Raw genomic sequence first — 24,599 nt, forward strand, 5'->3', positions numbered from 1 at the left:
GAAAGAGAAAGAAAAATACCACCTGATATCACTCATATGTGGAATCTAAAAAAGGGGAAAAGACACTAATGAACTCATTTACAAAATAGAAATGTCTTTTCATGTACCTATTGGACATTTGTATGTCTTCTTTGAAGAAATGTCTATTCAAGTCCTTTGCCCCTATTTTAATCCACTGGGTTTGGTTTTTGTTTTTGTTATTGAGTCATGGGAGTTCCTAATATATTTTGGAATCTAACCTCTTACCAGATATATGGTTTGCAAATATTTTCTCCCATTCCATAGTTTCCTATGCAAACTTCTTAGTAAAATTCCTTTGCTGTATAGAAGTGTTTTAGTTTGATGTGGCCCCACTTGTCTATTTTTGCTTTTGTTGGCTGTGATTTTGGTGCCATATTCCATATTCAAGAAGTCATTGTCAAGACCAATGTCAGGAAGCCTTTCCCTTATGTTTTCTTTAAGGAGATTTATGGTTTCAGATCTTACCTTTAAGTCTTTAATCCATTCTTAGTTAATTTTTGTGCATAGTCTAGGAAAAAGTTCAGTTTCATTCTTTTGCATGTGGACATTCAGTTTTCCCATCAACATTTACTGAAGAGATTATCTTTTTCCCATTGCATGTTCTTGGCACCCTTGAGGATACTCACTTTTTCAAATATCACATAAATTGTAAATATTTTCTCCAGTTTTTTTAATTTGTCTTTTTAATATTGTTTAAATTATTTATAATGGATAAAATTTATTTTTACATTTTTATGTAACTGAATAAATATATAATATATATTTTTTTCATATTTCTTTATTCTGAGTAATTACTAGGAAAGTTTATGGATTGGTTATAGAGGAATTAATCTTTTTTTCTTTTATATATATATATATATTTTTTAATTTTAAATCTCAGTTTCATTTGGAATTTATCCTGTTGCATAGTGTAAAAAATGGGTACAATTTTATTTTTCCTCCATATGGCTATCCAGTTATCCCAGTGCATTTTTTAAGCAGTTCTTTTCTCCACTGATGTGAGATCATGTAGTAAATTTCCATTTGTAGTTGGGCCTGCTTTTTGATTTCATAGTTCTCTTTCTTACTGAAGCATATTTTATTTCAACATTTTATATTCTTCTGTTGAAACACATTCTATAATTATTTCCAAGAAAGGGTGCAAGTATGGTAAAATTTTGAAACCTGGCATATCTGAAAATGTTTTCAGTCTACCTTCACACTAATACTTTGCTTGGGCTTAGACCTCTAAGATGAAAAATATCGCTCAGAAGTTTGGAAGTTTTTCTACATAATATTTGAGCTATCAATGTTGTTGTTGAGAAATCCAATATAATTTTAATGCCTGTTCCTTTGTATATAACCTATTTTTCCTTTCTGAAAAATTCTGTGATCTTTTCTTTATCTCAGATGTACTAAAATTTTATGGTGTTGTTCATTGATTGGTATGGGTGTTTTTTCATTTATTGTGCTGAACACTTAATAGGCCCTGTTCAGATTTTGTAAATCTGATCAATTATTCCTCAACGTCACTGTTTTTATTCCCTGTCATCTCCATCTACTATTTAGATCTACCATTTAGATCCAGTGAGGCTTTAAAGCATTCAATTAGTATAGTGTTCAGTTCTTTTTGGTTTCCATTTGGTTTTTATTTTTAACTATATTTCTTTGCTGAGATTTTCAATTTTTAACTTATTTCAAAAAATTTATGTTTGCTTGCTGAAATATTTTTTAATGCTGGCTGGTTTAAACTCTTGTAAGATAATTCAATATCTAATTTAGTTCCTTTTTGGTATCTGTTGATTGTCTTTTCTCAATCCAGTTGTGATTTTACTGGATTTGAACACCTCAACAAGTAGAGAGTCACTGTGCTGGCTGGCTGGAGTGACTGATTCTAGTGACCAAGGTTAAATTGGCCTGCTACTCCACAATGGAGGTAAGAAAGAGTATTATCTAGAATACAAGAGGCCCCCTGGAGCATTTTGTTTTTTTTTTTTTTTTTTTTTTTTTTTTTTTTTTTAGTACTACCTTGCCCTGTTACTAAATTGAATGGAAAACTATAAGAAGTCAATCTAGGCAGGACTACTGACTACCCATAGCCTTCAGTGATTAATTTTGAGTCATCCTACCAGTTGGAGAACCATGACTAGCTGACGTGTTTGCTGAAGACAAAGGGAATATGAAATGAGTAGCATAAAAATGTAGTTTTAAACATCAGCTTGCAACCATGTGACCAGTTACAGAAATGAGGACTATAATTGTCATGTCCTTATTTTGTCATGAATGTGTATGTGTATATATATTAAAGATTTTTTTTCCTCTTACCCCCTTATCATGTAACATAAAGCATATTGACTTTTTATCACAGCATTTAAGTATTGTTAACTTTATGTCATAGCATTTAAGTTAGAGGATATCAAGGGGAAGAGCAAAACATCATCCAAGGACTTTGTATCCTCTTCTGAAGAAAGAGAAGAAAGGGTTAGTGCATTTTTGGTTGTATACAGGATAGTTGTGTCATGTTAAGTGGAAGCATGTCATTGTTATTGCCTTTATTTGGAGATTAAGTATAGTTTAAAGAGATCCATACAGGTGCCAATTAAAAAAGAGTGGAACTGTGATGGTTAATTTTGTGTGAAATTGGTGAGTGCTTTTGGATGAAATTAACATTTAAATCAGTGGACTTTGAGTAGGCAGATTGCCTTTTACAATGTGGTAGACCTCATTCAATCAGTTGAAGGTTTGAATAGAACAAAAAGACCTCAGCGGTGTGTCTTTGGACTTCATCTGCACCACTGGCTCTCCTGGGTCATGAGCCTGCTAGCCTATACTGCAGACTTGGACGTCTTCATCTCTATAATCTTCTAAGCCAATTCTTTTTATAATAAATTTATTTTAATATATACATGTTCTATTGGTTCTGTTTCTTTGGGGAATCCCGATTAATACAGTGCCATTTTTATTATATCATTAAAAGGTACGTGCCATCAACGTGACTTATCACTGATAATGTTATACTTGCTCGCTTGACTGAGGTAATTCACCACATTTCTCTAACGTAAAATTATTTTCTGCATCATTTTATATACTCCACTTTTTGTAAGTGTATTATTAAGTGCAGCTGAAAATTGGGCACTTGGGGTATGGGTGGGAGGTAGCTTAGCTCCATCTCTTTGAAGGACAATATCTCAGTAAATTATTTGTTATTCTTTTGTTTGGGAGATTTGTCTCTTCCCCTCTATTAATTTATTCCATCATTTAATTTATATCACAATGGATTCATGAATATTTATTTTATAATTTAGATTATAAACTGATACTTTATTTTGTTGCTTGAATTGTTCCAGCTTTGGCCATTGGGAGGATTTTCAACTTTGCTTCTGGGCCACTTTGACATGTCCATATCATTTCGCTTTCTGAGAAATTTTTTTAACTTTCAGGTACTACAAGATGCTTAAGGGTCATCTTGTGTATTCCCTGTTCCTGCCCTAAAATTAGCCATTTTTTCAAGAATCCCTGAAGAATTATAGAATGGTATTTCTTGGTTCAGAATATGTTAATTACTACTGGGATGTCACTGTATCTTGCCACTCTTAGTGAACAGAAATATATATATACATGTATATACTCATTATATATACACATATATATTTATACACATATATTTAATTTATTTATATATCTTTATTTATACATATAATTATTTCTATATCTATCATCTATATTTATATTAAGCTAAATGTGAGTTTATACAAATGTCAATGTTCTATCCCAATACCAAGTGGTTCATTCCAGTCTTTGCCTCTTGCTTGCTTATAATCTCCCTTCCCAAAAGTGAGAAACCTAACTCCCACCATCTGCCGTCCACTGATTTATTTACTTTCTGTATACATATATAGCAGTTTTGGAATTATTAACCCATATCCCCATGAGAAAAAACTTTACCTTTACCAAATAGACTACAGTGCTTATGACTGTTCTTTTGTCTTTTTCCTTAGAGTTTACAGGTATTTCCAAAGTTACTTAGGTCAGCACTTTCCCAACTCCCTTCAGTGAGATTATGCCATATATTTTAAAATATAGCTAGAATATTTTGTCATAATCTTCATTACATCCTGATATTCTTCCCAGTTTCCTAGTTGAATTTTTAAATTTGTAAACATTAAATTTTACTATTTGTGCTGTTATGGGTATATTTTGTTATTTGAGAATCTCCTGTTGCTCACTTCTAGTGCAACATCTAACTTACATAAATTAAATGCATTTAGTTTGCATTTGCATTATGTGTTTTAGAGGTAATTGTAACACCAAATTTGGTGTTTCATCATGATGTTCCATCTTTTTCCAATCAAGAAATTATCATATATAATCTTTGGTGCATTAAAAATAATGTCATTACTATCAGCACAGCTGCAGCCATGACTCTCATAAATGAATTCAAAATAGGCTCTGTGCATGGTCCAAAAAATGCTTCTGAGCTTTCTGCTAAAATTTGCTTTGCATAACATGTTATCTCCATTATCATAGATTTGCCATAGGTAATATTTCAAACTGAAGCTTGAAACTGAAATTTTTTTCAGTTTTTCACTTAAGTGAAAAATGGTAAAAACTGACAACATAACGCCATTTGCAGCAACATGGATGGCCCTGGAGAATGTCATTCTAAGTGAAGTAAGCCAGAAAGAGAAAGAAAAATACCATATGAGATCTCTCATATGTGAAATCTAAAAAAAAAAAAAAAAAAACAAAGCATAAATACAAAACAGAAATAGACTCATAGACATAGAATACAAACATGTGATTGCCAAGGGGGCAAGGGGTGGGAAGAGATAGACTGGGATTTCAAAATTGTAGAATAGATAAACAAGATTATACTGTATAGCACAGGGAAATATATACAAGATCTTATGGTAGCTCACAGAGGGAAAAATGTGACAATGAATATATATATGTTCATGTATAACTGAAAAATTGTGCTCTACACTGGAATTCGACACAACATTGTAAAATGATTATAAATCAATAACAATGTTAAAAAATGGTAATTTTTAAAACAGTTGTGAATCCAATGAAATACTAATTAATTTAAAATTCCTTTTTAAATTTTGGTAGTTCAATAATGTGTATAATAAATGTTGGCTTGTTCTTATCACAATCTAGTTAAACTGAGAAATGTTTCCATTTAAAAATTTTATTTCTTCTCTCCCTTCACTATTCGTTAGATTAGATTAAAAATAACCTTTTGAATGACAAACCCTGCATAGTAATTATTTGTTTCACTATTTTAATGTCTTAAAATTTACCCATTTTAGCAACACATTTCAAAATCACTTCTACTAAACCTACATATTCCCACTGTTTTCTGTATTATGTTTTGTTAATTTTACTTATTTTACTTTTTATTGAAGTACAGTTGATTTACAATGTTGTGTTAGTTTCAGGTGTACAGTAAAGTGATTCAGTTTTATATATATACACACACATATATACACATATATTTTTCAGATTATTTTCCATTATAGGTTATTACAAGATATTGAATATAATTCCTTGTAATATACATTAAGTCCTCATTGTTTACCTATTTTACATGTAGTAGTGTCTATCTGTTAATCCCAAATTCTTAATTTATCTTTCCCCTTTGGTTTGTTTTCCATGTCTGTGAGTCTATTTCTGTTTTATAAATAAATTTATTTGCATCATTTTTTAGGATTCCACATATAAGTGATATCATATGGCATTTTTCTTCCTCTTTCTGGTTTACTTCACTTAGAATGATGGTCTCCAGATCCATCCATGTTGCTGCAAGTGTAATTATTTTATTCTTTTTTATGGCTGAGTAATATTCCACTGTGTATATATACCACAACTTCTTTATCTAGTTATTTGTTGATGGACATTTGAGTTGTTTCCATGTCTTGGCCATTGTAAATAGTGCTGTTGTGAACACTGGGGTGCATGTGTCTTTTTGAATTAGGATTCCTTCTGGATATATGCTCAAGAGTGGAATTACTGGGTCATATGATAAGTATATTTTTAGTCTTTTGAGGAATCGCCATACTGTTTTCCACAATAGCTGCACCAAACTGCATTTCCACCAACAGTGTAGGAGGGTTCCCTGTTCTCCACAGCCTCTCCAGCATTTGTCATTTGTGAACTTTTGAATGATGGCCATTCTGACTGGTGTGAGGTGATACCTTGTTGTAGTTTTGAGTTGCATTTCTTTGATAATTAGTGATATTGAGCATTTTTCATAAACCTTCATTTTTTAAATTGCCATTTTAAGTATATATAGTGAGAGATTCAGGCTAATTGGAAGCTAGATCATCATGCAGCAGCTTTTAAATTATGCAAATATATACAGGCCTATGGGACCACAAGCATAAACCCTGCTGCTACCAGAGCCAGGCTATCAGGAAGTATCCCCTAGGTAGCCATCACAAAAATCAGAGCTCCAAACAGTATGTATATGCTCTTTGCTGGGAGGTACTAGTGAGACAGATAGAGAGCTCAAATATGGCATATACCACCCTACATTCTCTGAGAGCACATCTGTAGGCCTGTAGGTATGTACTCAACCTGAAGCCTTCTGTCAGGCCATAGCTCCAGGATAAACAAATAGGCCACTTATGCAGAAAGACTGGAAGTATATTTTAGTTTGCTGTCTGTGCAATACTCTGAGCATAGTAGTCTGTCAAGAACTATCTCCACGTTATATAGTCTTGTCCCCAAGGCCACTATAGCCAGGTTGTCAAGTGGAGTCCCTTTGGTGGCAGCTGTGAAAACTGTTGCACCAGATATAAAAACCAGGACACCAGATGTGTCTAAGTGCTTCCTTCAGGTAGCACACTAAATATATCTTGAAACTATTAATTTGATTCTACTTCCACCCCTTTCTGAATTATTATCAACTTTTCCCTAGATTACTACAGTAGTCTCCTGCTTGCCATACTTCTGTCCATTCTGGCCCATAAGCTATCCAATTATCATATAAAGCCAGGAGATCTTTGGGAAAAAAAGAGTCTTCTCTCTCACTTCCTTACTTTACCTTGCTTAAAATACTTTCACACTTTAGACAAAGACAAAACTCTTAATATGGTCTACAAAACCCAGCAAGGTCTAGGCCCTCTTATCTTCACATTTTCATCTCATAGTACACTCCCCTTTTCTTTCTGTGATTTAGCTGTGCTTCCTTAATGTGTCATGCTCCCATTCTCTAAGGATCTTTAAAATTCCATTGCTGTTAATAGCAGGGTGTACTTATCTTTTTGAATTAATTCTTATTTTGTGGTTAGCTTTATTCCTTTGATAGCTGTGAAAATTAAAAAAAAAACTAAAGGTCTAAACATTCTTAGAAACAATGAACAGTACATATATGTAAATTAAAAAAATATATGTGCAGTTAAAAAAATGATCTATCAAGCCATGAAAGACATGGAAGAAATGTAAAAGACATATTAATAAATGAAACAAGCCAGTCTTAAAAAGCTATAAACTGTACTATTCCAGCCAAATGACATTCTGGAAAAGGCACAGCTACAGAAACAATAAAAAGATCGTGTTTTCCAGGGCTTGGGGAGAGGGAGGGAGGGAGGAATGAGTTGACTGAGCACAGGGATTTTTAGGGCAATGAAATTATTCTATATGATACTATAGTGGTGGCTACATGTCATCATGCATTTGTCAAAACCCATAGAATGTACAATATCAAGAGTGAATCCTAGTGTAAACTATGGACTTTGGTTGCTAATAATGTGCCCATGTTGGTTCATTGATGGTACCAAATATGCCACACTGATGAGGGATGTTGAGGGTAGGGAAGTATATATGTGTGGATGGGGAGAACTATGTGTGAACTCTCTGCATTTTCTGCTCAGTCCTGTTGTGAACCTGAAACTGCTCTAAAAGAATAAAGTCTATTTTTAAAAATGTTTAAAAATTCCATTGATTTTGCTTGAAATGCTTGTTATCCTTCTTTATCCAGTTCATTCATTGAGAAGCTACGATGTTACAGGCACTGGTATGAATACAGAAAAATGAAGACATTGCCTGATTGTTGCTGGGGAGATAAAAATAGCAGCAGACAATTATAATGTAATGTAGTAAGTTAAAAATAAATGTACAGTATAAACCAGCTGCAGATGTAACTCATAGGTGAAAAAGGATAATAAACTCCACCTGAAATGAGTAGTCTGGGAAGGCTTTAATTAATGACATGAGCATTCCACTTCTAGTGTGAGGGTTAAGTTATTAACACACTGAACTTCCTACACATGAATAATAAAATCTATGGTAAGAATACATCAAATATCTCTTTCAGGAAAATGAATAAACACAGACAGATTGTAAAGAAGAGTCAAAATTTAGATGAAATTACAGGCATCAGTTAATTTCCCATTTTTCAGCTTTGGCACAGTTCAGTTTACTCAGGAAGCTAAGGGGATGAGCACCCTCCTGCAGCCAGCTAGGCTCTGCAAAGCTTTGATAGACCACAGAACTGAGGACTTTTCTCCAGAAGGGAAGGGGTAGAACTTGGATTCAATATCCCTGACCTACTGGTATGCTCCCCAAAGGGCTAGTTTCTGCCCCATTTCCCACAGTAATTAAAACAGTATGGTACTGGCATTTAGGCAGACATTTAGAGCACTATAAAAGGAAAAAACAATCCCAGAATTAAACCATGCATATACAGTCACCTGAGCTTTGCAAGTGTGCCAAGAATACACAATGTGGAAAAGATAGTCTCTTCAAAACTGCATATCTGCATGCCAAAGAATGGAACTGAACAAAGGACTTGAATAAACATTTCTTCAAAGATGACATTTAAAGGACTAATAGGTAAATTAAAAGACATTCAACATCATTATTAATCAGGGAAATACAAATAAAAAACACATGAGTTATTTCATACTTGGTAAGATGCTTATTATCAAAAAAAAAGATAACAAGTGTGAGCAAGGATAAGAAAAAATTTGAACCATTCTACACTGTTGATAAGAATGTAAAATGGTTCAGCTGCTATGGAAAATAGTAGGAGGCTCCTCAAAAAAAAATAATAGATCCAGCAGTACCATTTCTTGGTATATACCCAAAAGAATTAAAATCATGATCTTGAAGAGATAGCTTCACTCCCATGTTCATTACAGCAAGAGTCACAATAGCCAAGATATGGAAGCAACTCAAATGTTCATCAACAAATATATATATATATATATTTACATTAAAAAATAAAGTAACCCTAAATAAAGCAAATGTTAACAGACATAAAGAGAGAAATTAACAATAATACAACAACAGTAAGTAACTTTAATACAGTACTTACATCAATGGACAGATGATCCAGACAGAAGGAAACAATGGACTTCAATGACACAGCAGACCAACTGGACTTAACAGATATCTATAGGACATTTCATCCAAAAACAGCAGAATATACATTTTTTTGAGTGTACATGGAACATTCTCCATGATCGAGCACATGCTAGATTAGAAAAAAGTCTCAACAAATTTAGGAAGATAGAAATTGCGTCTTTTCTAACCACAATGGTACGAAACTAGAAATCAATTACAGCAAGAAAAAAATGGGTAAAGCACAAATACATGGAGATTAAACAATTGTACTAAAAAAAGAAACAAAGGATCAGTAGAGAAATCAAAAGCAAATCAGAAAATACCTTGAGACAAATGAAAATAAAAACAAAGTTTCTCAAAATCTATGGGACACAGCAAAAGCAGTTCTAAGAGGAAATTTTATAGGAATACAAACCTACCTCAAGAAACAAGAACAAGCTCAAATAAAATACTGAACCTACCATCTAAATGAATTAGAAAAAGAAGAACAAACAAACCCCAGTAAATGGAAGGAAATAATAAAGATCAGAGTGGAAATAAATAAAATGGAGACCAAAAAAATAGAAAAGATCAATAAAATAAAGAACTATTTTTTAAATGCAAACAAAATTGATAAACATTTAGCCGGGCCCATTAAGAAAAAAAGAGAGAAGACTCAAATAAACAAAATAAAACATGAAAGAAGAGAAATTACAGTGGCAACACAGATCATAAGAAAATCATAAAAGAGTACTAATAACAGTTTATGCCAAGCAATTAGACAACTTAGAAGAAATGTGTAAGTTTTCAGCAAAATACAATCTTCCAAGACTGAATCAGGAAGAAATAGATAATCTGAACAGATTGATTATTAATATTGAAATTGAGTCAGTAATTTAAAAACTCCCAACAAACAAAAGTCTAGGATCAGATAGCTTTACAGGAGAATTCTACCAAACATATAAAGGAGAATTAATATCTATTCTTATCAATATATTCCAAAAAGATTAAAGAGGAGGTAATACTCCTAAATTCATCCTATAAGGCCACCATTACCTAGATACCAAAATCAGACAAAGACTCTACAAAAAAATAAATAAAATTACAAGCCAACATCTCTGATGAACATAGATGCAAAAAACCTAAAAAATTATATTAGCAAATCAAATCCAACCATATATGAAAAGGATCACACACCTTGGTCAAGTGGGATTTATTCCAGGGATATAAGAATGGTTCAACATACAGAAATCAATTAATGTGATACATCAAATCAACAAAATGGAGAATAAAAACCATATGATCATCTCAGTATATGCAGAAAAAGCATTTGGAAAAAAACCTGTTCATGATAAAAACTCTTAGCAAAGTTGGTATAGAGGCAATCAATCTCAACATAATGAAGGACATTTATGACAAACACAGAGCTAACATCTTGTTCAATGGTGAAAAGCTGAAAACGTTTCCTCTAAAATCAGGAACAAGAGAAGGATGCCAACTCTTGACACTCTTATTTAACATGTTATTGGAAGAACTAGCTACAGCAATCAGATAAGGAAAAGAAACAAAGGCATCTACACTGGAAGGGAAGAGGTAAAACTGTCACTATTTGCAGATGGCATGATACTATGTTTAGAAAACCCTAAAGTCTCCACACAAAATCTGTTAGAACTAATAAATGAATTATGTAAAGTTTCAAGAGACAAGATTAATGTACAGAAATCTGTTGCATTTCTATATGCTAACAATTAATTTTTATAAAGAGAATTTAAGAAAACAATGCCATTTAAAAATCACATCAAAAAGGATAAAATACCTAAGAACAAACTTAACCAAGGAGATGAAAGATCTATACTCTGAAAACTGTAACACATTGATGAAGGAAATTGAAGATGACACAAATAGAAAGGTATCTCATGTTTATGAATTAGAAGGCTTGATATTTTTTAAAATGACCATAGTACTCACACAAATCTACAGATTTAATGTAATTTCTATCAAAATGCCCATGCCAATTTTTTCACAGAACTAGAACAAATAATCCTAAAATTTGTTTTGAACCACTAAAGACTCCAAATAGCCAAAGCAATCTTGACAATAAAGAACAAAGCTGGAGATATCATTCTCCATTACTTCAGATTATACAAAGCTACAGTAATCAAGATGGTATGGTACTGGCACAAAAACTGACACATAGATCAATGGAACTAAATAGCAAGCCCAGAAATAAACCCATGCAAATATGGTCAATTAATCCATGACAAAGGAGGCAAAAATATCCAGTGGGAAAAAGACAGTCTCTTCAACACCTGCACCCCAATGTTCACAGCAACACTACTTACAATAGCCAAGACATGGAAACAACTCAAATGTCCATTGACAGATGACTGGATAAAGAAGTTGTGGCATATTTATACAGTGGACTACTACTCAGCCATAAAAAAGAATAAAATAATGACATTTGCAACAACATGGATGGACCTGGAGATCATCATTCTAAGTGAAGTAAGCCAGAAAGAGAAAGAAAAATGCCATATGATATCACTTATATGTGGAGTATAAAAAAAAAAAGACACAAATGAACTTATCTACAAAACAGAAACAGGCTCACAGACATAGAGAAAAAACTTATGGTTACCAGTGGGTAAAGAGGGTGGGAAGGGGTATATTGGGAATTCAAAAATTGCACCTCTTGGGGAGTGATGGAAATGTTAGCTATCTTGATTGTGGTGATGGTTTCATGGGTGTATACATCTATCAAATTTCATCAAATTATACATCTGAAATATGTGTAGTTTACTGTACAGGAACCATACCACAATAAAGGTATTAAAAAAGAAACCTCCCTTATATGTAAAAATTAAATTAAATTTTCTCATGTTTAACACAAAATAAACATTCAAGAATTATTTAAAAAGACAGTGTCTTCAATTATCATTTTGGGAAGACTGGATAGCTGTATGTAAAAAAATAAAATTAGGACATTTTCTCATACCATATACAAAAATAAACTCAAAATGCATTAAAGGCTTAAATGTAAGACCAGAAACTATAGAACTCCTAGAAGAAAACAAAGGCAGTACAACACTTTGACATATTATTTTTTGAATCTGTCTCCTCAGGTAAGGAAAACAAAAGCAAAAATAAACAAATGGGACCTAATTATACTGAAAAGCTTTTACTCAGGGAAGAAAACCATCAACAAAACAAAAAGACAACGTATTGAATGGGAGAAGATATTTGCAAATGATATGTCTGATGAAGGATTAATATCCGAAAATATGAAGTAGTCATACAACTCAATATCAAAAAAACCCTTACAACCTGATTTAAATATATATATTTAAATATATATATATATATATATATATATATATATATGTAACTACTTAAAATTTTAAACGTTTTATAGGAAAATAGTTATAAACAAAATCAAAAGGCAAATGACAAACTTAAAAATGCAATAAGTATGAAAAAAGTCTACTTTTTCTTATATACAAAGGACTATAAATCAATAGGAAAAAAGATTAATAGAAAAATAGCAAAGGTACTTCAAAAATTAAAAATAAGCTGTCCAATATGCATATAAAGATGTTCTACTTCTCTCAATGAAATAAATGCAAATAAAAAACAATGTAATGACATTTTAAACCATCAGATTGACATATATTAAAATGTTTGATAATATTCAGAGCTGGCTCACTCTGTACACCATTTGACAAAAATTTTAATGCATATACCCTTTTGAAACAGAAATTACACTTCTAAAATATTATCTATGCATATACTGAGACATACCCAATGGTACATATGCAAAGATGTCTATTGCAATATCAATAATAGCAAAAATTTAACAGTTATTCAAGGAGGGATGAGTTAAATAATTGTGATACATTTGCATTGTGGAATATTAGGGACCTATTAAAAATTATAAGATACTCCTCTATGTGAGGCTATGAGAAAATACAAATATTAGGGACCTATTAAAAAATATAAGATACTCCTTTATGTGAGGCTATGAGAAAATACTCCTCTATGTGAGGCTATGAGAAAATATGAAAATAAGGAAAACAAACAAAGTATGGAACAAAATATGGACCATGATTTCCTTTTAATGTTTGTGAAAAAAGAATAGTGGTAGGCAGACTTTAAGGTGGCCACCATGATCCCTGTCTCTTAGTAATCATGTCTTTGTTTAATCACCTCCCTGTGAGTGTGGGCAGGATCTGTAATTTAACTCTGATCAACAGAATATGGCAAAAACCATGGGATTTAGGTGATTACATGTGCATGATTACATTACATCAGATTGTAAGACTCATGTTGTGAGAAGATACTCTCTCCTTTGCTGCTTTTGAGGAAGCAAAAACCCATGCTGGGAGGGCCTACACTATAGACTGAATGTTTTTGTCCTTCCAAAATTCATACATTGAGATTCTAAACCTCAAGGTGATGGTATTTGGAGGTGGAGCTTTGGGAGGTAATTAGGTCATGAGGACTATGTCTCGTAAGGGATTGGGATTAGTGTTCTTATAAAAATGAGACCCTAGAGAGCTAGCTTGCTCCTTCCACCGTATGAGGACATAGCAAAACGACTGATTATGAACCAAGAAGTGGGCTCACAGAAGACACCAAATCTACTTTTACCTTGATCTTGGGCTTCCCAGCCTCCAGAACTGTGACAAATTCATTTCTGTTGTTTATAAACCACCCAGTCTATGACTAAGACAACCCATGTGGCAAGAAACTGAGGGCAGCTCTTGTTCTACAGCCCACATAGAAAATGCTACCAACAACTAAACGACCTTGAAAGGAAATGCTTCCCCAGTCAAGCCTTAGAGAAAACCATAGCATCAACTGACACCTTGATTGCAGCTTTGTGACTCCTTAAAGCAGAAGGCTCAGCCAAGCCATGTGCAATCTCCTGACTCACCAAAACTGTGATATAGTAAATGTATGCTTTTTTAAGTCACTAAGTTTGTGGTAATATTGCTATGCAGCAATAGCTAACTAAATTAATAATACATATGTATGTTTATATATTTAGGCATAAATCATTTGTCAAAGGGATACATAAGAAGTTATTTTACCTATGAAAAGTGGAAATAAGGGATTAGGAGTAGGAGAGATAGTTTACATTTTGCTTTACATACTTTCCTAACATTTGAAAACAGTAATTATGAGTCTGTACTAGTTTTATTAAAATAATAAAATTAAGGCAAAAGAACATCAGAGGAAACCTGAAAATTTTACAATTAGAAGGTACTTTACAGAGTACTGGGTCAATGATACTCACTTTACCTCACTCTTCATTTTATAGATGAATAATTGAGTTCTAAACAAGTGAAATGACTTTATACTCTGTATACTTCAAAAAAGTTTTGTGCTGCTTATAATAAAATAGACACACATAGACAATTAGAAAAGAGCAAGAGTTATGTAATGGAGGAGGGGAGGGCATAGTGGAAATCAGGAACAGGCTAAAAGGTAGTTACCAAAACTGAGTATAAAGCTTAATTTTGACTTTGTAAGGAGGCAAGGCAAAATAAGTGTTATATAGTCTTATTATCTGATTAAAAAATCCCAGTGAACCAAAGGAAATAGCCTTCTTCATAATACCAAATTCAAATGAGTAAATCTGTAAATCCTTACAAACAGAACATCTATACTTAGCAAAACATAATGGATAAAAACATACAATTTGGTGTTGGTAGAGCCAGACTTAAATTCCAGCAACATCACTTACTTAGTGTGCTCTTTACATCTCAATTTCCTCATTCGTAATAATTAATATAACAATACCTCTTTCATAGGATATTTCTGAGGATTAAATAAGATAGTATAGATAAACTACTTACCACAGTGCTTGCTTCATATTAATTGTTCAATAAGTGTTGGGATTGTGTATGCTTGTCTTTAAAATAGAGGACTTACTGAACATAAATATTTTTCACATGAGCATTTGTCATATTGATCTTCAGTAAAAGTCAATGACATGATATTAAAGTAGATTTCTGTGAAGGAATTTCAAGGAACAATGAAGCTTACAGTCACACAGCCAGAATGTGATAGAGCTTAGACTAAAATCCGGGACTCCTGATTTCCAGTCCACTGCTTCTTTCACCATGTGTCTTGCTGCTGCTTGAAGACATCAGGACTTGCCCTGACTAGATATTAGAAATTGCTTTGCCTGCAGTAGTTTTCTCCAGTCCACCCATTTGTTTCTGACGCTTTCTAGTTGTGTAACAAGCAAAGAGGACATTATCATTGTTTATTGTTTTAACCATATAGAGATCTGAGTAAAGAAGTGTATAGAGATCTGAGTAAAGAAGAAATTTCCACAGCCGTTTTATTAGCTGTTTTCCTCTCTGCAGGTCTGAGTCTGCCACATGTTACACTGTTTTCTTTTGTGTTACTTAAACTGGCCCCAAAGTCTGCAATTTGATGCTGCCTTAACTGCCCCCCATAGGCAGAGTGTCAGGAGGGCACTCTTCTGGCATGTGCCTTCCCTCCTCCACACATGTTTGTCAAACTGTCACTTAACCTTTCAGACCATTAATTTGTTAACAGATTTTCAACAGGCCTTATAAGGGCATAACATCCCTGATGGGCCTACACATTTCCAGGGAGATTTCCAATTTAAGGATCTTTCCACCTGGAGCCACTGGAGAGTGAGGAATTTGTGTTCTTATTGCAGGTGGCTGGGGTGTGTATGTGCAAAAAACAGATCTTTATTCAAGGCCCAGAAGTCTACTAGTCAAAAACAGTTTGTACAGAGTTAGCATCTATAATCAGATGCTTCTTTAAGATACTTGAGGATATTTAGGCATGCTATTTATTATTTTGTGGATCCCAAGGAAAGTTTTAGTGAAGAAGAATTGGAGGATTGGGGGTTGGGGGACAGTAAGCATAGGAAGTGAAGTTAATGGAATGGAACAACATTAGCTGCATGACCTAATTAAAATGCATGCCTGACTCACAACTTGAATGTTTTAGTGAAATCTATTTTAAATTACCAGCATGGGCAGTAGGACAACTTTAAATGGTAAACAGGCAAAAGGCATACATTTTTGAAAGTAGAATTTATACTGGGTAGGACTTTGGGGTTACTGAAGAGATTTGTAGTAAGGAGTTCTGTTCCAACTTTTCTTCTTTGTAGCAAGTTATACAGTTTATTTAATACATATTTTAAGCAGGTTTATATCCTGTCATTTCCCTGAGCAATTTAAAGTAGCTCATCAATCAAAACATAATACAAAGTAAAACATTTGAGGAAAAAACAGAGAAATTCTGTCTATAGCTGTGGTTTTCAGACATGTGTATCTAACAAAATTTTCTAAAAGACATGTTAAAACCCAAATTATGGGCCTCACCCTCAGGGTATCTAATTCAGTATGTCTGGGTTGAGATATGTCCGTCTGCATTTCTAACAAGCTCTCAGTTGATTCTGATGCTGCTGGCCCAGGGACCACACCTTAAGAAACACTGTTGTAAAGGAAGAAGAGGAGATAATTACATAGGCCCTTGAGATTAGTCATTTACTATTAATTGACTCCAATTTTGAAGGGAATTAATATCTATTGAGTATCTCTTATGGGTCAATATTGTGTTGAATACTTTGTTATCTCGTTTTATGTTCTTTAATTTGCTCTAAGCCTCCAGATAGCCAAGTGAGACATGGAAATATACTGGGTCAAATCATTTTAAATTTTTGATTAAGAGATAGCTTGTTTTCATGTGCTGAGATTTTTTAAAAGTTTTTTTGAAGCTAGTACCAAATGGTCCCTGGGAGGGAAGGACCAATCCAAAGCAGAATTCTTAAGTTGGGAAAGTTAGTCTTTGTTATAACCTCACCTCCCAACTTACACCTCTTACCCATACACTTTCCTGCTCCAGGCCTATTCCTTGCTCTCTCCAAAAAAGAAAACTACTCTATAATAAGGTATTAAATGGTAAAGTTTAATTTATCAATAACATTCAGTAGGTGACTGTGCTAACCTCAATGTTAGTTTATACTGATCTCATTATTAAAATAGCTAAAATAAGCGTACTTTTTGGAAGAAAGGCATTTAAGGAAGAAGAAACTGTTGAATGGGTCATATTGATCAAAATGTAAATCAATCATGCTAGAGGAGGAAAAGGTACCAAAGCTTGATTGTAGCAATGAATGGAGTTAAGCTAGTAAATTCAGAAGAGTGTGCAAATCAATGAGATTTTATGGAAAAACAAACAAAAAAACTAAGAAGAAGCCAAGAGAACTGTGTAATATCTTGCATTATTTCAGCCACAATAGTGAGGGAAGACGAGGAAACAGTGGGAGTTGGACTAAATGAAATTAAAATTTCAGTAAAGGACAAATTGATCAGGAACCTTTCCTGAGTACCCTGATAATAAGAGTCACTTTATGATTATAGCCATAAGGTGGGAAAACATGCAAATATAATGAACAGTAATTAGGAATTAAGCCTCATATAACCAAGTTAACTTAATCTTGGGTGGAGGTCTAGTAAGAAGTATTGAGAGGAGTCTGTGCCATAGACAAAAGAGGAAGTCATTAGAGAATACTTTGGTTAATATGAGAGGGTTAAATTGAGCCCACACACTTGAGAACTTCCAAGTATGGTGATTACCAGTTGTTTTTCTCACTGACCTTGGCCAAACTTAATATATATTATAAATTATATGGGTACATATTATTGGCTGGAAGGGATTTTGAAATGGGAAATAGCAGAGGCTTATTGTCTTGGCTATTTGTAGGGGCTCTTTTGGGAGCACAGAAACTTGGACAGCTGGTTCTCTTTGCACTTTCTATGAGCCAGGAGAACTTATTTACTCACATAGAGTAGTGGACAGAGAACAGGGAACAAAAGGAACAGCCTGCACACTTGAAGTATATTTTGCTTTAAGGGGATTTTCACTTCAGTGAAGAAATTTGAAGCACTGATAAATTTCCTAGAATCATTCAAACTGAATTAGAATGCTGGTATTTCAGACACCAAAACGGCACACAAATGATTCCTCCCAATATATGCAGTAGTGCAAGAGGCTAAAATTTTGCTCCACAGGCTCTTTTTTTCCTCTGTTTTTGCAATTCTTATGTATTGGTTGTGTCATTGTTTTCTTTTCACCACTCCCTTCACTTCTCCAGAAAGGTAGAGACCATTTATATCCCAAGTGCCTAGTACTTTACTTGGCTCATGGCAGGTTTTCAATAAATATTTGTTGGAACAATGAATGAATTAACAAATAAGATAGAACAAGCATTTTGAATCCTTAGCCATTAGCTAAGTCTTTTCTATGAGATTTGATCCCCATATTCACTAGTCTTGATATGGTTAAGTTTATTTGTTTGTTTGCTTTTAAACATATTGTACTTTGCAGAAGTAAGGAAATAACGAAGATCAGAGTGGAAATAAATGAAATAGAGTCCAGAAAAACAATAGAAAAGATCAACAAATTAAGAGCTGTTTTAAAAGATAAAAAATATTGACAAACTTTTAGCTACAGTATGAATAAAAGGGAGAAGGCTCAAATAAATGAAATCAGAAATGAAAGAGGAGACATTACAACTGATACCACAGAAATGCATAGGATCAAAAGAGACAAGTATAAATAATTATATGCTAACAAATTGGAAAACTTAGAAGAAATGCATAAATTCCTAAAAACATACAACTTATCAAGACTGGATCATGAAGAATAGAAAATGTGAACAGACCAATAATTAGTAGAGATTAAATCAGCAATCAAAAACCTCCCAATGCAGGGGAAAGAAACCAGGTGGTTTCATCGGTTAATTACACCAAACTTTTAAAGAAAAATTGACTTCAATTCTTCTCAAACCTTTTCAAAAAATTGAAGAGGAGGGAATACTGTCAAACTCATTTTATGAGGCCAGCATTACCTGATACGAAAGCTAGATAAGGACCATACAAATAAAGAAAACTAGAGGCCAATAACTCTGAGTAATATAAATACAAAAATTCTTAGCAAAATACTAGCAAGCTGAATTCAATAGCACAATAAAAGAATAACACACTGTGAAGAACTGAGATTTATTCTTGGGTGCAAGGATGGTTTAACATACATAAATCAACAAATGTGATACACCACATTAACAGAATGAAAGATAAAAATCAGTCATCTCAATAGATGCATAAAAATATTTGACAAAATACAATTACCTTTCATGATAAAAAAAACTCTCAAAAATTAAGTACAGAAGGGATATACCTCAACATAGTAAAAGCCATATATTACAAACCCACACCTGATACACTCAATCAGGAAAATTTGAAAGCTTTATCTCTAAAATGAGGAACTAGACAAAGATGCCCACTCACACCACTCTTATTCAACATAGTAACAAGAGTCCTAGTTAGAGAAATCAAGCAAGAAAAAGGAAAGGCATCCAAATTGGAAGGGAAGAGGCAAAATTTTCTCTGCTTGCAGATGATATGATTTTATATAGAGAAAATTCTAAAGATTCCACTAAAAATTCTTAGAACTAATTAATTCAGTAATGTTGCAGGATTCATTAACATGCAGAAATTAGTTGTGTTTCTATGCAATAACAACAAACTATTTGCAAAAACAAAGAAAACAATCACATTCACAATAGCATCAAAAACAATACTTAGAAATAAATTTAATCAAGGAGGTGAAATACCTATGCACTGAAAAGTACATGATTTTGATGAAAGAAATTGAGGAAACAAATAAATGAAAATATATCTTATGTCCATGTATTAGAAGAATTAATATTGTCAAAATGTTCATACTGCCCAGTCATCTATATGTTCAATGCTATTCCTATCAAAATTCCAATGGCATGTTTCACAGAAATAAAAAAAAATCCTAAAATTTGTATGGAGACAATAAAGACCCAGAATAGCTAAAAAAATCCTGAGGAAGAAGAACAAAGCTGGAGGTGTCACATTTCCTGATTTCAAACTATACCAAAAAAAAAAAAAAAATAAAGTGATCAAAGCTACATGGTACTGGCACATAAACAGACACTTAGAACAATGGGACAGAAACAAGAGGCCAGAAAAAAAAAAAAACAACCTACATATACAGTCAACTGATATTTGTCAAGGGGGTCAAGAGAATTCAATGTGGAAAGAGAGTCTCTTCAATAAGTGGTGTTAGGAAAAGTGGATAATCACAGTCAGTGGAATGAAATTGGATCCCATTTCACACCATTCATAAAAATTAACTCAAAATGGATTAAAGATTTATTCATCTGGCCTGAAATCTTAAAAATCCTAGAGGAAAACAGGGAAAAAACTCCTGACATTTGTCTTGGCAATGATATTTTTGGATATGACACCAAAAGTGCAAACAACAAAAGCAAAAATCAGTAAGTGGGACTACATTAAACTAAAAAGCTTCTGCACAGGAAAGGAAACCATCAACAAAATGAAAGGTCAACCTAGAGATAGGAGAAAATATTAGCAAACCATATATCTGAAAAGATGTTAATATCCAAAATATACAAAGAACTCATACAATTCAATTACAAATAAACCAACAATCCAATTAATAAGTGGGAAGAGGATCTGAATAGACATTTCTCCAAAGAAGTCATACAAAAGGCCAACAGGTAAATAAAGTTGTTCAACATCAAAAATCATCACAGAAATGCAAATAAAAAATAAAAACCACAGGGAGATACCACCTCACACCTGTTAGAATGGCTATTGTCAAAAAAATAAGAGATAACAGTATTGATGAAAATGTGGAGAAAGGGAAACTTTGTACACTGTGGTGGGAATTTAAATTGGTTCAGCCACCATGGAATACAGTATGGAGATTCCTCAAAAAATTAAGAGTAAGAGTATTATATGATTCAGCAATCCCACTTCTGGGATTTATATATCCCCCCAAAATGAAAATAGGATATCAAAAGACATCTACACTCCCATGTTTATTGTAGCATTGCTCACAATAACCAAGATATGGAAACAACCATATCCATTGATTAATGGATGAAAAGATAAAGAAGTGAAATATTTGTCTGTCTGTCTGTCTGTCTATCTATCTATCTATCTATCTATCTATCTATCTATCTATCTATCTATCTATCTATTTATCTATCTGTTTATACTCCTACCTATCTATCTACCATCATTCAGCTGTGGGGGAAAAATGTCCTGCCATTTGCAACAATATGGATGGAACTTGAAGGAATTATGCTAAGTGGGATAAGACAGACAGAGAAAGAAAAATACTGTATAATATCACTTATATGTGGAACCTAAAAAAACCAAACTCATAGAAACTGAGAGTAGATTGGTGGCTACCAGGGGTTGGGGGATGGGGGAAATGGGAGACTTTGGTAAAAGTGTACAAACTTGCAGTTTGAAGATGAATAATTTCTGGAGATCTAATACATAGCATTGTGATTATAGTAAACAATACTGTATTATACACTTCAAAGTTTCTAAGGCACTAAATCTTAAATGTTCTAACCACAAAAAAAGAGATAATCATTACATGACTTGATAGAGATGCTAGGTAATGCTTTGGTGGTACTCACTGGAATATATAAACCTATCAACTGATCATGTTGTACACCTTAAATGTACACAATATTACATCAATTACACCTCAATGAAAAAGAATAAATAAAAAATATACTCCTAAAGTCAAAACAAGTTAGAGGTCTAGCCAATGTGCTCATAAGCCCAGTCACAAAGTTTGCAGTACTTCTGTAGTTTCAGAAAGCAACACCCAGAACAGTTAGAATAAACAACATGCACATCGATTCCCATTTTTGCATTTTCTACTTTTAGTATTCTCTCATTTCCCCCTTCATGTGTATGTGCCTCGCTGCCTCAGACACCCTAGGTGGAGGTTGTTTCAATCAGTCACATTTCAGAGCCAAGTCTCCCACTGTATATTTGAAATCCTGAACATTCATCCAGGACCCCTGTAGACCTTGCTTGTTAATTGGATCACAGGAGTTCCTTAAAGTGAATGGATTAATGTTTGAGATAATGTAACTAAAACTGTGGCTTTTAGTGGCTGCAATGTTTCAAATGGTTTCAGCTCATTAGGCAACTAGATTCATTACAACTTTATAGATTAAGAGCTGACGTGTTCCCAGCTATTTTAATTGGATCTATATTGTCTTTATTTTCCTTTCCATTAAGCTCAATTACTTTCCCCCTAAGTACCTTATGTTGATCAAATCATAAAGTAGGTTAGCTCTGCCTGTAGCATAGGGAAGGACACATTAATGTAATTGGTTCACAGAAACAACACCAATGTGGGCTCCATGTGATAGAGACCTTCTCTGCCTTAGTCATTGTTGAATCTCCAGCACCTAGAAAAATGTTTAGCCTCCAGGAGGCTAAACTCAATAAACATTTGTCTAATAACTAAAAAACAAATCTCCCCCAAATTTAAGATAATATTTCTCCCTAAAATGAAAAGTTATAAAATATTGATAATAACACAAAGGGATACTTTATAAATGGATGACTAAATTGTTTCATTTTTATCCAAATTTAAATCAAGGGGCCCAGGGTATAATCTTAGGGATGTGTTAGAATGTCACTTGCTGTGCTTCAATCAATTGTATTATACTTTGTGGAAAAAATAATTTGTTGACAGCAGAGATCTCTGTAAGGAATTTAGGAAAGAATGAATTCCAAATTTTTCAGTTTCTTTCAAGATCTGTCCAAGGAAAAAGGTGCCCTGACTAGAAAACCCAAGTATTCAATTCTCTTCACTAGTATCCCTGATTCTGGTCTACCTTAAAAGTAATGAAGAATCAATTATATAAATTTATATAGCCAAGTTTGAATGTCTTCTTGACTTTCTTCTGCCATCCTTATATTATTTTGCCACAAAATGTGGTGGCAATTGTCTTTCACTCTTAACATTTTTTTAGCAGAGTATATTTAGTGTTTGGCTAGGTCTGCTACCCTCAATAACAGTTGTTTCTTACTTAGAATCATGGAATTCTAAACACAATTCTTTACGGACCATCTATAGTCCAATACTATACTATTTTCAACTGCAAAGCAAAGTTAATTTAGTAGATCTTGACTAGTGGTATTTTTATGGAATACAGTAGAATAGAAAATAATATTAATGTGCATCTTATGAAGAAATGATAAAGTATTGTATCCGGAAACTTCTACTTAAATTTAGATACATATATTCACATATATGCACAGGATTATAATGTATAATATATTTCTTATTTTGAGTCATGGTCAAAAAGTTTTAAAAGTCACTAATATAGTTGAATCTTCTCTTTTTTAATAACAAAGAAATTGAGGTTCAGTTGGAGGTAGTCTCTAGCTTAAGATCACACAATTGATCAGTAACAAATGAGATTAAGACTTACACGTGTCAACTCCTAGCTCCCAGGATTTCTTTTTTTTAACCACCCTTTGGTACCTCTCATCTTAACATTTCTCTTATATTTTACTACTGAAATGATGTATGCTTATAGACAAATTTCAAGGGAAAACTCACACATGAAGACCCTCCTTTACTGTGGATTCATATTTTTTTAGGAGTGACATCTTATGCCATAGTTCTATATCAAACTAAAATTGATATGTGCATATGCACAGAGATTGTTAATTAATAAGTATGGATATCCAAAAGCTTTGTCCATCTATATCAGCTTAAAAATTCAAAATATAAAAATAAAAATAAAAAATAAAGTATTTAAAAAAGTCCTCCTTTATAGTTGTCTGAAATACTCCTACATGATTGTATGTGTTATCTATTACTGCTGAACAAGTTACCATGAAACCCAGAAGCTTAAAAGAAGTATTTATTATTATATAATTTCTTTAGGTCAGGAACCTAGAAGCAGCTTAACTGACTCATTTTGGTTCTAGGTCTTTCATGAGATTGCAAGCTCACTCTTATAACTATTGTCAGGAGGCCTGATTTTCTTGCCATACTAACTTTTAAATAAGGCTGTTTATAACATAGTTTTATCCTCAAATCAAGGATACAATAAAGAGAAAGGAAACAAGCAATCAAGATAGTGCCCCAAATGAAGAATTTTATAATATAATATTGGAAGTGACATACTATCACTTCTGCTGTATGCTACTGACCATATAGACAAACCTTGGTATAATGTGAAAGGAGACTACACAAGAGAATGAGGAGGTGGAAATTATTATTATCTTGGAGGCTAGTTAACACAATGATCTTATTTTATTTTTATAACTCTGTAATGTCTGGGTGTTGATGGCTAAAAATTATTATTCTTTTTTTATTATTAAAATTTT

This window comes from Camelus dromedarius, chromosome X (assembly GCF_036321535.1).
Source record: "Camelus dromedarius isolate mCamDro1 chromosome X, mCamDro1.pat, whole genome shotgun sequence".
Lineage (NCBI taxonomy): Eukaryota > Metazoa > Chordata > Mammalia > Artiodactyla > Camelidae > Camelus > Camelus dromedarius.